The 16,195-nt window shown below is 38.0% G+C and overlaps 1 long non-coding RNA gene across 3 annotated transcripts in view; it reads right to left on the bottom strand.

The window, feature by feature from the left end:
* Positions 1-16,195, bottom strand: part of LOC138761904 (uncharacterized) — a 134,979-nt gene that overhangs the window by 59,558 nt on the left and 59,226 nt on the right. Inside the window, exon 3 of one of the 3 annotated variants that reach the window (XR_011356596.1) lies at positions 12,275-15,939. The exons of the other annotated variants lie outside the window; for them this stretch is intronic. This is a non-coding gene — a long non-coding RNA (uncharacterized lncRNA). Of the gene's footprint in view, positions 1-12,274; positions 15,940-16,195 lie in introns of those variants that run through there. 3 annotated transcript variants of the gene reach the window in all.

Genomic DNA, 16,195 nt, shown 5'->3' with positions numbered 1-16,195 from the left:
CTTAGTCATGACCCATCATTTGTCAGTACGCAAAAGGGTCTAACACAGCAAGGAAAGGAACATGTGGTTCAGAGTTCACAGAAAGACACTAAGTCTAATGCAACAAATGCAAGCAGTACACTGGTGGAAGCACATAGCAGACCAAAAAGGAGTATCAAACCACCTCAGAGACTGATTGAAAGGTGCTGTGGAAAGAGACTGGCCAAGGAGTATATATATATATATTTTATGCAGACATAGTATTGTGTCTGTGTTTGCGTTTTTTTTAAAGAGGAAAGATGTACTATTATGTGTAAATAGGAACTACATTTTCCAGCATGCAATGCACACAGTTGGACAGAAACCAAGAGATATATGATGAGAGTCATGGGCGGTGTTACTGGAAGTCAGTTGAAACAACTCAAGGAAAATAAAATTGCTTATATTTTAAACCCATATAAAGTTTTTCTTCTTGAAAGAACAAGCATAACACTAACCATATCCAACATTATTGCACTAGAGTGTAGGAAACTCCCTGAGGGAATACCAGCTGCATATTCTCTAGTCAATAATATCTAGTGATCTTTGTTGCAAGGACATTGTATGATAGTCAGGTGAGGGAAAGATTGATCTTGCCTGAGTGAGCTGTGAGCTGCAGGAACTCTCTCACCTATAACAGAATGCCACAGGGTGCCAAGGCCATGAGGGTTTGCTCCTTACATATACTCTCTTTACCTTCATTATAATCATTGTCTTCTTGTATCTCCACTCTAAAATTCTCTCTACATTGCACTTGTGTTTTATTGTAACACACTCTCCCACACTTTTGTTTCTATTCATGAACTACTTGTTGTACTATGTATCAGTTGACTTGCCTGGGTATCACACAAAGAGCACTGTTAGTACATAAACATTACAATTTAATTTATTTTTTCCGTTGATATATTGAATTACGTGAACTTAATCTTACAAATTATAAATTCACTGCTGAGTAATATAAACCACTGTGCTACCTGCACCATATGAAACACAGTCGGAGTGTTGTATCTATCTGTGAGCAGAATGCTGCAGGAAAGACATGAACACTTTGGTGAGGGAGCTGGAAAAGTGGACAAGGTTTATTCCTGGTGTGAGTGACATTAAGAAGCCAGTTTAAAAAAAATGTTTTTCTCTTTTCTCGGACCGGAGAGATTATGATAGAATTGTTCAAGAATGATTTAGATGCAGTAAATAAAGATCAATAGTATTCAACAGTTTTGAATCATTAAACCAGGAGCACAGAAACAAAAAGAACAAGAGGCGACAGAAGGATAAGTGCTTATTTTGTGCAGGGAGATTTGTGTATGGAAAAGCAGATTTCTAGGTATTATGGAATTGGGTTCAAGGCATTCTAAGACAAAATTAGTTGAAAAAGACAAAATTCCAAGAATGTGGACCATGTGGAGAACCAGAAAATTGATGGAAAATTGTGGATTTCTGCACCATGATTCTATTATCCTTATTGTTCTGTTCTTGGCAAACAGAATAGTGAAAGCATTTTTCTGTCAGCCAATGGATGCAAATGATTAAAATTCCTTCATTTTTTTTTCTGTTGAAAATTTCCAGTTAATTAATGTATCAAAAAATTTTATATGATGACATGGTGGAAATACTACAGGCCACTGAGCAATAATAGGAAATAGTTGGAAAAAAAATTGTATTGCTAGGAATCAAAATCATGTTTAGCATTGTCAGCCAGGACAATCAGGAAAGTTCATCGTAATTTCATTTTTTTACTGCTATGTTAGTAAGTGAGGTGAGAATTCTGCTGACTATTCCATGAGCATTTTGCACTCATTGTTTAAGTCTGGATAATACACTGAGAAATTAATCTCTGGTGCAGGATCTGCCAGTGTGGAAGGAAATTAGTCGCAATCACCTCTTGGTTTTCTCTTGAATGACAGTGAAGGTGGAAGGTCAGTACTCAATCATCTCCCACCTAATTAACATGAACAACCAAATATAACATTTTCCCCTCAGTTTCCAATGCTTCAGAAAGAAATTCTAATTGAACAAGGTGCCATCTTTAGTTCAAAAGTCACACAGTGGCCATGGAGACACAAAACAGTGAGATCTCATTCTGTGACAGGGCCTGGGATATATTATCCAAGTTCACTGTTCAGTATACTATGACTCTCTCAATATGTAAATGAAGAAAGAAAAGGCAAAATTGAAAGCAAAATACTGTGGCCCTTGGAAATTTGTAATAATAGAAACTGATGAATGTGCTCAGCTGGTCAAGTAGTGTCTGTACAGAGAGAAATAGCGCTAAAGGTTTCAATTACATGTTAACAGAACTAATCTCATTCTGTTTGAGTGTGCATATTTGATATTTTTGAAATACACTACTTGGACCAGGGTAAAATTCCCTGTCGGTCCTTTCACACCATGGTCCAAATTCCCCGTAATTTGCCCTCCATGGCAATTTAGGAGGGTCGCGCCCCCAGCAATGACATAGTGATTGACACATTATATACTCACAAGAAATCCTACCGGAAGCCGGATCACACAGAAATGGTGGAGGAGGCTTTTCCAAAAATCAATAAAACTAATGCCTATATGATTCAATAAATTGGGTAATTCAATTCACAATCCTGTTGCACAAACACCTCTCCCACATACTTCTTCTTCCTTGATTGGTGACACAGCATGCAAGCACTTACGTCATGATGCTCCCCTGCACAGCCATTTGTCGATTCAGACCGCAGGGAGAGGATGGACTGGGGTAATTACCTGGGTCCATGATACTACTGCCGATTCACAGGAGGGTTCCCAGGAAAATTTCATGGGAATCCCATTTTAAACGGTGGTGTGATAAGGTCTATTGACCATCTTTACTTGTTAATGGTGAATTTTAGTCTGAAATCTTACGAAAATGCTAGATCTCTTATTTATTCAAGAGTCAAGGTTTTTTTTATTGTCATTCAGTAAACCAGAATATTACACAAAGTTTTCTTGAGTGTTCCACAAGGCAGTCAAAGATTCTCCTTCAGCAGAAATTGTCTGGTTCCCCTTGCATTCAGAGAAAGAGAAGCAAAAGAAAGTTCTCCCAGAGTCATTGAGTGTACATGCATTCACCTCCAGTGCTCCCAAGGCCTCTGCAGCCATACAGCCTTCAGTCTAAACCACTGCCAACCCGAGCTCCTGATCCAAATCTTTGTCAAGTTCAGAAAGCCCTCAGTGCCCTCTCGCATCTCAACTCTAATACCTGGTACTCCTTCAGCCAGTCTCAAGCCAGTCACCAGCAGCCCGCAGCCTGCATGTGTTCCTCATCTTGAGTCACAACAGCCCACTGACTGTGTGTTCTTCAACCTCAGAGCGCCTCAAAGGTCATGGTCATCATCCCAATGGTTGTCCCCTCAGTTTCTCCTTCTCAAATGGGGGTTTATCTCCCAAATTTTTGAAGCCTTGCACCAGTGTAAGCTTCTCTGGAGAGTGAAACCCCTCATGGCTGCTGCCAACCATAGGTTATGCCATCTTGTTCCTAAACGCCGCGGGCGCAGGATTTTAAAATCAACCACCATCGGCTCATTTAATAAGCTGTTTAACTGGGTGTTTTGATCCTGTCGGAGAGCATTGTGTCTTTGCTCCCTGCTCTCCACAGGTCTGCACCAGTGGCAGCACTGCCTTTACAGCAGCTCTGGCAATGTGGCCATATGTTTATATATTTACGAGGATATCTAAAAATGACCCCCTACATCAACAACATGACAAATTTAAGGTAATTTGATTCATTTTTGTGTCCATTTGATGGGAGAGACTTATTCAGGGATGTATACAGCATTTATACTTACTGCAATGAAGCTCACCTGTGGTTAGTATTGAACATAGATCATTACAGCATAGTTTGGGCTCTTCAGCTCATGATGTTGTGCCAACTGTATTGTGAAGCATCATGGCTGTCAAGTGATGGTATTGCCCACTACTTGGTTGGAAGATGCCCCACCTACCAATCAAGGTTTGGCCCCACCCCACTGATTAGTGTATTAGTGCACACCTTGCCATAGATTAATTTAATTTCATTTGTACTTTCCTTGGGCCATTGGCCTTTGTAATTGACTTATCCTTGCTGGTACTGAGCCATTGTAACCCTTTTAATTACCTTGGCTGGACCCTCCAGCCCTCCTGTACTTTGGCCTTGGGCCATTGACTGTTGTCATTGATTAGTCCATGCTGGCACTGAGCCATTGGTTTCCTGTAAATGACCTGGGCTGGAATCCACAGCACCTAGCCACATATGCTCAGCTTTCCCTTTTTCACCCTCTTCAAGGGACTACCCTGCTTCAATCCAGGCCGAGAACCACGGTGGGCACTGGAGAAGTCATTGGTAAGATGTGCACTGTTAAAGGGTTGGGAGCCTTTTAGTTAGTGTGCTAGTAGCATATAGCCGAGCCTACACTGAGTCAAGGGGTGGTGGGTATCGTCTTTTCTTTCTTTGATTGTATGCATCCTGTTCATTGTGTGTGTATGTGTATTTTATCCCTGATGTTATTTTCCCATGCTCACTCTAAATTGTTCCTGTTTATGTATTATCCCCATTACCATTTTCTCACGTTCATGTTTTGTAAATGAAATCATTTACTACAAGACTGTGTCCAGAGTCCTTGCTTTTGAGACCCATTGAATCTGTTTTCTCACTGATAACACCGACCTACATAAAAAACATAAGAAAACTGAAATAGGAGCAGAAGTCGGCCATCTGACCCATCAAGCCTGCTCCGCCATTTAATGATATCATGGCTGATCTGATTATAAGCTTATCTCCACCTGCCTGCCTTTTTTCCCTATCCCTTAATTTGTCTACTGTGTAAAAATCTATCCAACTTTATCTTAAATGTATTTTGTAAGGTCACCTCTACTGCTTCAATGGGCAGTAAATTTCAGATTCACCACCCTCTGGGAAAAGCAGTTGCTCCTCATTGTCATTCTAAATCTACTACCCTGAATCTTGAGCCTTTGTCCCCTAAGTCTCCCCGACCCATGCAAGCAACTTACCTACCTCAATCTTATCTATGCCTTTCATAATTGTTTATGTTTCTATAAGATCCCCTCTCTTTTTTTTTTCAAAATGCAAGTGAGTACAGTTCCATATGACTCAATATCTCCTAATGGGCTACTCAACAATTTAAACCTTACAGAGCTCTCATCCATGATCCTCTACTTTTCTTCCATCGTTGTGCCTATTTCATTGATGCCCCTAATATACCAGCCTCCAACACCACCCCTGCCAATACATTCCAAACACCCACTATTCTGTGCATAAAAAAAACTTAGCCCTGACGTCTCCCCTAAACTTTTCTCCCCTCACCTTACAAGACTCTCCCTGTCGCTCCAAAAGGTGTTGGTTGCCCACCTTATCTATGCCTCTCATAATCTAGTAGACCTCTAATAATTCACATTTCATCCTTCTTCACTGCAAAGAGAAATGTGCTAGCTCCGTTAACCTTGCCTCAGAAGACAGATCTCCTTTTTCTCAAGAAGAAGTATTATTATTGACTTCATCTCAGAAGCAAATGTTAGCTTTTACCTCATTGATAGCGAGACGGCCAATTGTGTTAAAATGGAAAGAAAGTATTCTATCTACCCATACTCAGCAATTACAGGACGTTATGTCCTTCCTACATTTAGAAAAAAAATCAGACATAATGTCAAAGATGAAAAGGTGAACTTTATAAGACGTGGGGGCTATTCATGGACTATTACCATAATTTAACAAATTAAAGTATTTGGTTGCTCCTGGTCTCTGAGCATTGTTTTCTTCTTTTTATTAGATATGCAAGTTTGCCTTGTTTAAAGGAAGGGGTTTGATTATTTATGGAGAAGGGTGGTCTCTCTTTTTTTTTCCTTTTCTTTTGTTTTTTTTTTAAATATATTTGATATAGTGGGTTTGATTTGAAAGTGTATGATGAAGATTTTATTTGAAATGTTCAAATTTTTGTCTTTTCTTATACTCCTAGCAAATGTATTAGATCTATATGTGTGTATTTTTAAAAAATTAAATCCAATGGAGGTATTTTTAAAAAATAAAATAGAAGACACTTCTCCAATCCAAGCAACAGACTTTGCTGAGACAAGGAACCAATGCCTTCATAAAGAATATTGGTATTAACTGTTTTTAAAACAAGAAACACATTGACAAGAAAAAGATTTTATTTGAGGACACATCATTAATAACTAAATTAACACACATTGCTTACAGTATTTTAATGATGAACGTTTATTGAGCATTTTGTGTAACCAAAACAAAGCACTTCAAGAATAAAACAGTTTTCTTTTCATATAAAAATGGGAAAGTAAATGAACTTTGCAAATATACATGTTAAAGGAAGAGAAATACAAAATCTACTTGAAACACTGGATTTGTCAGCACATCTGATCCTCCTTGAACTTTGACATGTGCCGTTGTCATCTGTCATTGCAGTGCTAGGATCCCAATCCAAAATGGCTGCTGTTCTAAGTTGTTCATTTTCTTTTTTCCAATACTTATCATTAAAAATGGGTGGCACCATTAGTTTAGCAGTTAACATAACACTATTACAATGGCAGTGTCCAGAGTTCAGATCCTACACTGTCGGTAAGGAGTTTGCATGTTCATCCACTGAGCTGCATGGGATTTCATTGGGTGCTTTGGTTTCTTCCTATCCTCCAAAATGCACGGGTTTGGTAGGTTAATATGGTTTAATTAATTGGCACAGATTTCAATGGCTGAAATCAGCTTCTACTCTTTTAAATAAATTATATAATTTTAAAATGAAGATATGTATGGACAGAGATGCACACTACATTTCAGAGATAGATATTCTGTATCAGGGACCATGTTCCAAAAATTATTAGCATCTGCTTCAAATCAGACCTGATTTGCCTGAAGTTCCACAATTATACTCTTCATCTCAGCACAGTCAGAACACGTGACCGTGATAACTGATTTGGTTAGTTTCTCTTGCAGCCATCAATTGAGTTTGGCCTGAATCTGTCCAGATGGAGAAAACTAATTAAAGCTTGCAGAGCAGCATCACACAGAACTCTTCATAAAAAGTTTATTAACATCTGACCAAATGCCACAAGTAAAATAACAACTACAAATACTATAAGTTTCATGATAGAAGATATTACAAGAAAATGCTGAAGGTATACTTTAAATGTCATTCTCTAAAATCACCAGTGTAATCTGTACCTTACAGCTGTAGACTTTAATTGTTGCTTCTGCTAGCTCACTCCCACTGCATGTGATCTATTCTGCTTGCAGTTCGCTTGCAGGCTCTCCTTTTAAGATGACTTATTCTATAACTTGAGATGATGTTATGCACAATGAAGAATAACCACTCATTCTTGCAAATTGCCTTGCCTTCTTTATCCCTCTTTACTAACATCATGACATGATTTTAACCATTTTTTATACACTGTGTCCATCTAGTTTATCAGATATGGGAATATTTAATGTATAATTGTCTGCACAACAAAGATGTTTTGCTGAAGAAACCTTTCTATTTTTTTTTAAATTTAAACATATAACATGGGACAGGCCCTTCTGATCCACATGCCTGTGCACCCAAATAACCTGCAACTCCTGTACCTTTTGAAGGATGGGAAGAAACCAGAACACCTAAAGGAATCCCACGCAGACATTGAGAGAATGTATAAACTCATTACAGACATTGCTGGATTAGTATCTGGGCTGCTGGGGCTGTATGGCATTACTCTAACGGCTACGCTAATTGTCTCACCACAATAGCTGACTGAAATATGTTAATAAAATGTTGTAGCTCTATAAAACTGGTTCCACCACACTGGGATTCAGTTCTGCTCACCTGAAAAGAGGAAGGATGTAAATGATTAGAGGAGGGTGCAGAGATTAACCAGGATGTTGCCTGCATTGGAGAACATGTCATATGAAGCAAGTTTGACAAAGCTAGGCTTTTCTTTTTGGAGATGATAGGTTAATAAGAGAGGTAGGTTAATAAAGGTATATATGAGTAAGAGGGGCTGCGATAGAGTGGACAGCCTGCGTCTTTTTCCTGGGGCAACAATAGCAAATATCTGAGGACATTGATTTAAGGTGAGTGGACGAAAGTTGAGGGGAGATGTCAGAGGTAAGTTTTTTACTCAGAGAGTGATGGTTGAGGCTGGTAAAATAGGGACATTCGAAAGACTCTTAGAAAGGCACATGGATGTAAGAAAATAGACAGCGATGGGTATGAGGGAAAATTGTTGTGTTGTCAGTTTCTGAAGGTTGGCACCACACTGGGGACTGAAGGGCTTGTATTGTGTTGAAATGTTCAATGTTTTGTAAATATCTTCCCTGATATTTACACTTGCAAAGTCCTGTTGATACCAGTTTTAGTGACGTTGGAGGCATCTTATTATTTATATGATGACGTCATGGTTCAGAACAAAGGTTCGTGATTGTATGAAATAGTTCAGGATTTCCCTTCCAATTTACAATCTGCTTGAGTGTTTCTGTTCTGAGACTGGATTCCCTACAAGAGGTGGGATAGGATATTCAGTCAAATTTTGTTGCCATTCTTTTAGTTCATCATGAGTTATGCATTCTCTCTAGAGGTAGCTGAGTGGTGATAGGCATGGTATTGATACATGAAAATTTCTCTTAATATTATACAATGTCCTGCACTCCATTGCATCTTTAAATGTGTGTTCTTTGAATTAAATTGAATTATTTATTGTCATGTGTACTGAGATATTGTGAAAAACTTTGTTTTCTTCTTTATCCAGATCAATCAATCTCTTCGTGGTTCAACATTTGGTGCAATTCCACTCTCAAATTTTGATTAGCGAATTGCTCATTGTAGTTTACAATGCATGATTGGGAGAAGAGTCAAGGTAAAGATAATGGACAGGCTACAAAGAATTGGTCACAGGAAAAAAAAATGCAATAATTGGAATAGTGTGGATTATTGGAATAATTGGTAATAGTGTGGAGAGTTGAGAAAAAAAGGACTAAGTTGTGACCCTCTACATCAGGGGTGTCAAACTCAAATTCACGGAGGGCCAAAATTAAAAACTTGGACCAAGTTGAGGGCCAAACTAAATATTTATTGAAAATTTTCAACAACATCTGCATGTTTTCTCTTCTTTCAACATATGTAATGTTAAACTTTTTCTTATTAAAATAAATGTTTAATAATAGTTTTGGATAAACTCTTTCCAGAAGCATTAACAAATGAGAAATAAAATATTCAATAAATAATATTTCTCTATAGAGGATTTGTCAAATGTTGCAAGTGTGCTGTCGAATAGTAAAATCTGAGGGCTATTGAGAATGTGGGAGAATAACATGATTCCTGAAACAATCAAATGGGTGACTGATTATGGGCATGAACTCTAGCAGGGTTATTTGCCATGCCCTTTTTCCATTGGTAAAGATATCCTTTGATTTACACACTTTTCAAGTTTTATGCCTAATGAGCTTGTATCCAGGTGCAGGACCATTTTTAACCAGGAATATATTTATCACTGTGACATGAAACTATTGGAAGATCGTTTTATCCTGAGATTAAAGTTCATAATACTTACTCAGGCCTGTGTGTGGGAGGGCGGGGGTTTGCGGGCGATCGGGTTGGACAACGACAGTGCGGGGGCATCGGCTCTCGCTGCAGGGCGGCATCTCGGCAGATAAGTGGCCCCGTCACCGTGAGTCGCGGGTCGGCCTGCGGCAGGGAGCGGGAGTGGGCAACGGTCCTGGCGAGGTCAGACCCGAGGCCTCCGGTTCCGGGCACTGGGAAGCGGCCTTGGCTTCCCCTGACACCGGCCAGGCCCCAAAACCAGAGTCCACGGTGAGACCCTGCAACGTAAACAGAGGAGGTGGGGGCGATTAGCGGGCTGACGCCAATGCATTCTGGGATTTATAGTATTAGCTGTGGATGCGCTATACTGGCCCGGCGGCCAGCGGGCCACTTCTAATACATCCTTGAAATGATCTTGCGGGCCAAATTTGGCCCGCGGGCCAGAGTTTGACATGTGTGCTCTACATCCTGAAAACTACGAAAATCAAACAGTAATTGAATTTTTTTACAATTTTCCATTTTCTGACACAACTCTTCTGAATTTTAGGAATTGAATAAACTACATATTCAGAATGCACAATGTTATAATTTGTTTTGTAAAGCAGTTACAATGCGTAACATATTCTGATTCACCCTTTTATCTCTTGCTATTGTTTCAGGATTTTCCAAGTATTCTTTCAAGGAATCTATTGCCTGATGACAAACTCTCTTCACTGTGTTGTGACTATATTGTGATGCTTTGATGTTCAACACAAGAAATGATAAAGTACTTTTGATAAAAAATAATATGGTTCAATATTATTTTAAATAATAATAGAAAGTATTGTGTCTGGGAACTCAGTACAAGAACTATTCATCCCAAGACTGCAATAAACAGCAGAGAGTTGTGATTGCAGATCAAGCCAATGCACAAATCAACCACCACTCCATCAACACTCCCCTTCCCCCTCCCACTGCCTTGGGAAAGCAGCCAACACAATAAAGGACCCATCGCTCTGGTCAGAATCTCTCCTCCTCCTCCTCCTCCAATTTGGCAGAGCATGTATGTTTCAAAACATACCTCCACATTCAAGGTTAGTTTCTTACCTGCTGTTATTAAACTCTTCAACCATTACTATATAGCAAAGACCATAGAACATTATAGCACAGTGCCGGCCCTTGATGTTGTGCCAATCTATGTATTCTTGCCAAAAAGTACTAAACCTTCACTACACTGTAACCCTCTATTTTTCTTTCATCCATTTGCCTGTCTAAGCATTTCTTAAATGCCCCTAAATGTTTCCGTCTCTATCACCATCCCTGGCAAGGAATTCCAGGCACCCATGATTCTCTGTGTTAAAAACACTTACCCCAATGTCCTGCCTAAACTTTGCTCCCTTCACTTTGCACAGAAGTCCTCTGGTATTTGCCATTCCTGCCCAGGTGGGGGGTGGGGGGGAGGCCCTGGCTGTTCACCTCAGAATCTTGTAGACCTCTATTAAGTCTCCTCTCATCTTTTTTTGCTACAAAGAGAAAAGACCCAGCTCTGCTAACCTTGTCTCATTTTCCACTTCAGGCAACATCCCAGTAAGTCTCCTCTGTATGCCCTCCATAGCTTCCACATCCTTCTCTTATTGTGCCCAAAACTAAACACAATATTCTAAGCATTGTTTCACCAGAGATTTGTAGAGTTTCAACATGACCTCTCAACTCTTGAACTCAATCCCTTGACTAATGAGCCCAAACTCCCATAGGCCTTCTTAACTATCTTACCAACTTATGCGACAACCTTGAGAGATATATGAATTTTCAGCCCAAGTCCCTCTATTCCTCCACACTGTTAAGTAGCCACCATTAATGACCTACCAAAATGCATCACCTCACAATTATCCAGTTACTGTTGGCATAGCAGTTAGCATAATGCTGTAACAGTACCAGTGATTGGGATTGGAGTTGAATCCCGTACTGTCTATATGTCTTGTACTGTTTGTATGTTCTCCCCATGTTTGCATGGATGTCCTCTGTGTTCCTCTCACCATTTGAAACGTACCAGAGATTGTAGGTTAATTGAATGTAATTGGGTGGCATGGGCTCATGGGCTGAAATAGTCTGTAACTATCTCTGTATGTGTGTATATCTAAATTGAACTCAATCTGCCACTTTTTAGCCCAACACTGCTTCCTGTCTATATCCTTTTGTAACCTATGACAACTTTCAGCTCCGTCTACAATTCCTCCAAACTTTGCATCATCTGCAAACTTCTGCTTCTTCATCTAGGTAATTTATTTTTAAAAATACAAAGAGCAGGGGTCCAATAACAAATCCCTGCATGAATTCACTAATCACTGACCTCCAGACAGAACACTTCGCATCCACTACTACTCTCTGCTTTTGACATGAAAGCCAATTTTTAATCTACACAGGATTCAATGCCTCATGACTTTTTGAACAAGTCTCTCAAGGTGGACCTTGTTGATTGCATTACTAAAATCCACATAGGAAACATGTACCACCCTGCCATCATTAATTTATTTTGTTATATAATAAGATTATGTCTTTGCACCATTTCATTGTTCTTTATCTCTTTAGAACAATAACCTGCACTTTAGTTTCATTGCAACACATTTTTATTTTTTTTAATTTTTCACACTGTGAACCATATCAATCAAAATACATACAAACGTTTCCCTCTTAAATATACACAGTGGCATTTTCTCCTCTTTTTCCCCCCTACTTTCCCTCCCCCTTCCCACTCCCCTCCAAACCCATTAAATGTTCAACATATACAATACAATAAAACCATTAAACAATGTCATCACACAATGAAAATGAAAAAGAAAATTCTGTCATCTACTTTTACACACTGGGTCAAGTCATTTTGTCTTCTTATCATTTTAGGGGGTGGAGGTCTGAGGCAAGCCCTCTCCGTTATGTTCCATGTACGACTCCCAAATTTGTTCAAATAATGTGACTTTATCTTTTAAATTATATGTTATTTTTTCCAATGGAATACATTTAATCATTTCCATGTACCATTGCTGTATTCCCAGGCTCTCTTCTGATTTCCAAGTTGACATTATACATTTTTTTGGTACAGCTAAGGCTATCATAATAATTTTTTTTGCGCTTCATCCAGTTTGAGGCCTAATTATTTACTTCTTATATTACTTAGAAGAAAGATCTCTGGATTTTTTGGTATGTTGCTTTTTGTGATTTTATTTAATACCTGATTTAGATCTTACCAAAACTTTCTCAGTTTCTCATATGCCCAAATTGCATGTACTGTTGTTCCCATTTCCTTCTTATAGTGAAAACATCTATCTGATAATGTTGGATCCCATTTTTCTAAACTTTTGGGGTGTGATATATAACCTGTGTAACCAATTATACTGTATCATGCATAACCTTGTGTTTATTATATTCTTCATGGTTCCAGAGCATAACTTTTCCCATGTTTCATTTTTTATCTTTATGTTTAAATCTTTTTCCCACTTTTGTTTGGGTTTATAGATTATTTCATCATTTTCCTTCTCTTGCAGCTTGATGTACATGTTCATTATAAATCTTTTTTATTATCATTGTGTCTGTAATCACATATTCAAAGCTGCTTCCTTCTGGTAACCTCAGCCTGTTTCCAAATTTATCCTTTAAAAAGGCTTTCAGTTGATGGTATGCAAACATTGTACTATGAGTTATACTATATTTGTACTTCATTTGTTCAAATGTTAATAAATTATTTCCCAAAAAACAATTTTCTATTCTTTTAATTCCTTTTCTCTCCCATTCTCTAAAGGAAAGGTTATCTATTGTAAAAGGGATTAGCTGATTTTGAATCAATAATAATTTTTGATATTTGGTAATTTGTTTTTTCCTTTCCCAAGTGAATCTTCTTCCATATATTGAGTAAGTGATGCAATACTGATGAGATTTTATATCATATCAGCTTTTCATCCCACTTATAAAGTATATGTTCCAGTACCTTCTCCCATATTTTATCTAGCTCTATCTTAGTCCAATCTGGTTTTTCCCTTGTCTGATAAAAATCTGATAAATAGCTTAATTGTGCTATTCTATAATAATTTTTAACGTTTGGTAACTACAAACCACCTTGATTGTACTTCTCTGTTAATTTATCTAAGGCTGTCCTCAGTTTCCCCCCTTTCCATAAAAATTTCCTTATTATTCTCTTTAGTTCATTAAAGAATTTTTCTGTTAAGGGAATTGGTAACAATTGAAATAAGTATTGTATCCTTGGGAAGACGTTCATTTTAATGCAATTTACCCTCCCTATCAACGTTAGCAGCAATTCTTTCCAATGTTCTAAGTCTTCCTGCAATTTCTTTATTAGTGGCTGATAATTTAATTTATACAAGTGGCTCAAATTATTATCTAATCTAATACCTAGGTATCGGATTGCTTGTGTTTGCCATTTAAATGGTGATTCTTTTTTAAATTCTGTATAATCCGCATTACTCATTGGCATCACTTCACTTTTATTTGTGTCGATCTTGTACCCCGATATTTCTCCATATTCCTTCAATTTCTTATGTAGTTCTTTTATTGATATTTCTGGTTCTGTTAAGTATACTATGACATCATCTTCAAATAAACTGATTTTATATTCCTTCTCCTTTATTTTTATCCGTTTTATTTTATTTTCTGTTCTAATCAGTTCTGCCAATGGTTCTATTGCTAAAGTGAACAGTGAGGGAGATAGTGGACATCCCTGCCGAGTTGACCTACTTAATTTAAATTGGTTCGATACATATCCATTTACTGTTACCTTCTCCAATGGTGCATTATATAATTCTTTAATCCAATTAATATATTTTTCTGGTAGATTGAACTTCTGTAATACTTTGAATAAATAATACCATTCTACCCTGTTAAAGGCTTTTTCTGGGTCTAAATCTACACCCACTGTTGGCTTCTTATTTCCTTGAACTTCATGAATTTGATTAATAAATTTACAGACATTATTTGCAGTTCGTCTTTTCTTAATAAAACCAGTTTGATCTTGTTTTACTATTTTTGGTACACAGTCAGCCAATCTGTTTGCTAATAATTTTACTATTATCTTATAATCTGAATTAAGTAGAAATATTGGTCTATATGATGCTGGTGTTAGGGGATCCTTCCCCATCTTTGGTATTACTGTAATTATTGTTGTCTTAAATGAATCTGGCAAGTTTTGTGTTTCTTCTATCTGTTCATTACTTCCAGGAGAGGATGAATTAATTACTCTTTAAATGTTTTATAGAATTCTATTGGGAATCCATCCTCTCCAGGCGCTTTATTGTTCAGCAGCTTTTTTTAATATATCCTGTATTTCCTCTTTTTCAATTGGTTTTATCAGTTTGTTTTGCTCCTCTTCTTGCAATTTCAGCAGTTCAATTTTAGCTAAAAACTCATCTTTCCCCCTCGTTCTCAGTTTGGTATAATTGTTCATAAAATTCCTTAAATTTCTCATTAATCTCCATTGGATTATATGTAATTCATTGCAACACATTTTTTATTCTTGCATACCCAGCTGTACTATGTAGAGGTTGACTTGCCTGGATAGCACACAAAACAAATCTTTTCACAGTTTCTGAGTAAATGGACTCAGTTTCTGAGTCCATTTCCTTTGTTTACTTTTTCAATAAATTAGTGACATTTGGAATTTCCTTTTTTTTGTATTTTAATCCTGATGGATTTGGGAATTTTCTGTCCTTCCTGCAATAGGCCAATCAAATTTCCTTGGTTCCCTTTTGTAGAGAGCACATCATCTGTACACCCAGATGTTAGGTTTGTCTGAACCATGATATTCTCAGTATAAAGATAAGTAGGGAAGTAGAAATATCTTCAACTTGTTTGACTTTTAACAGTTATTAGAACATCAGTTCATCCCAAAGCAATTCTTCTTTGATGATACAAAGTGCAGGCATGTAACTGCCCGCACCTTGGGCTGACACCGGAAATAGTCGTCGAGTGTGGCGACTGGCAAAGCATTATATTGGCTGAAATGGCCGTTTCCATAGGCCGTTGGCAGAGTGGTGAAACTGGCCAATCACTACCGGTGGATCGCTGGGGGCCTGGGCATCCAAGGTAACCAATCGGCAGCCAGCCCATTCAAGCCACGCTCCGGTGGTGATGCGGCCGAGCTGACTATAAAAGTCATGAGACATCAAACTATAGGGCTCTAACCTAGAGCTATAACCTAGCTGTAGCCGTAGCGACCTCGCTACAAGCACATTATTGTGAGACATCATGTGGAGCTATCTTTTCATCACTGCTCTGCTGAAGTACAGTCCTACAAAAATATCTGTGTTGACAGTCATTGGATTTATTTTCTAATTTCCTTCAGTCATATCACACTGGCTTTCTCAGATGGTTGCAGCCCTTTCGGTTTTTCTGTTGTAGACATCAGCATGCAATGTTTCTGCAGAAGCCAAAAAACACTCTTTAATGATCTCTGTGTCAGTAATTGCCTTTTTATGTCTTACTAAAAATCCATCCAATTTTGAAAGATGTCTGTCAAAGTGTCTGCAACAAATCTCAATCTCTGTGTATTTTTTGTTGATATTTTAATGAAGCCATAAGTTGACTTTTCCTTGAGTTACTTATATATGAGTAACTTTCACTGGAATTTACATGTGCTGTCATGCATTGGTGTTCTAAATCACAGCATTCAAAAT

The sequence above is a fragment of the Narcine bancroftii genome, chromosome 4 (genome assembly GCF_036971445.1).
Source record: "Narcine bancroftii isolate sNarBan1 chromosome 4, sNarBan1.hap1, whole genome shotgun sequence".
NCBI classification, from domain to species: Eukaryota; Metazoa; Chordata; class Chondrichthyes; order Torpediniformes; family Narcinidae; genus Narcine; species Narcine bancroftii.
This window is presented reverse-complemented; position numbering and strand designations above follow the sequence as displayed.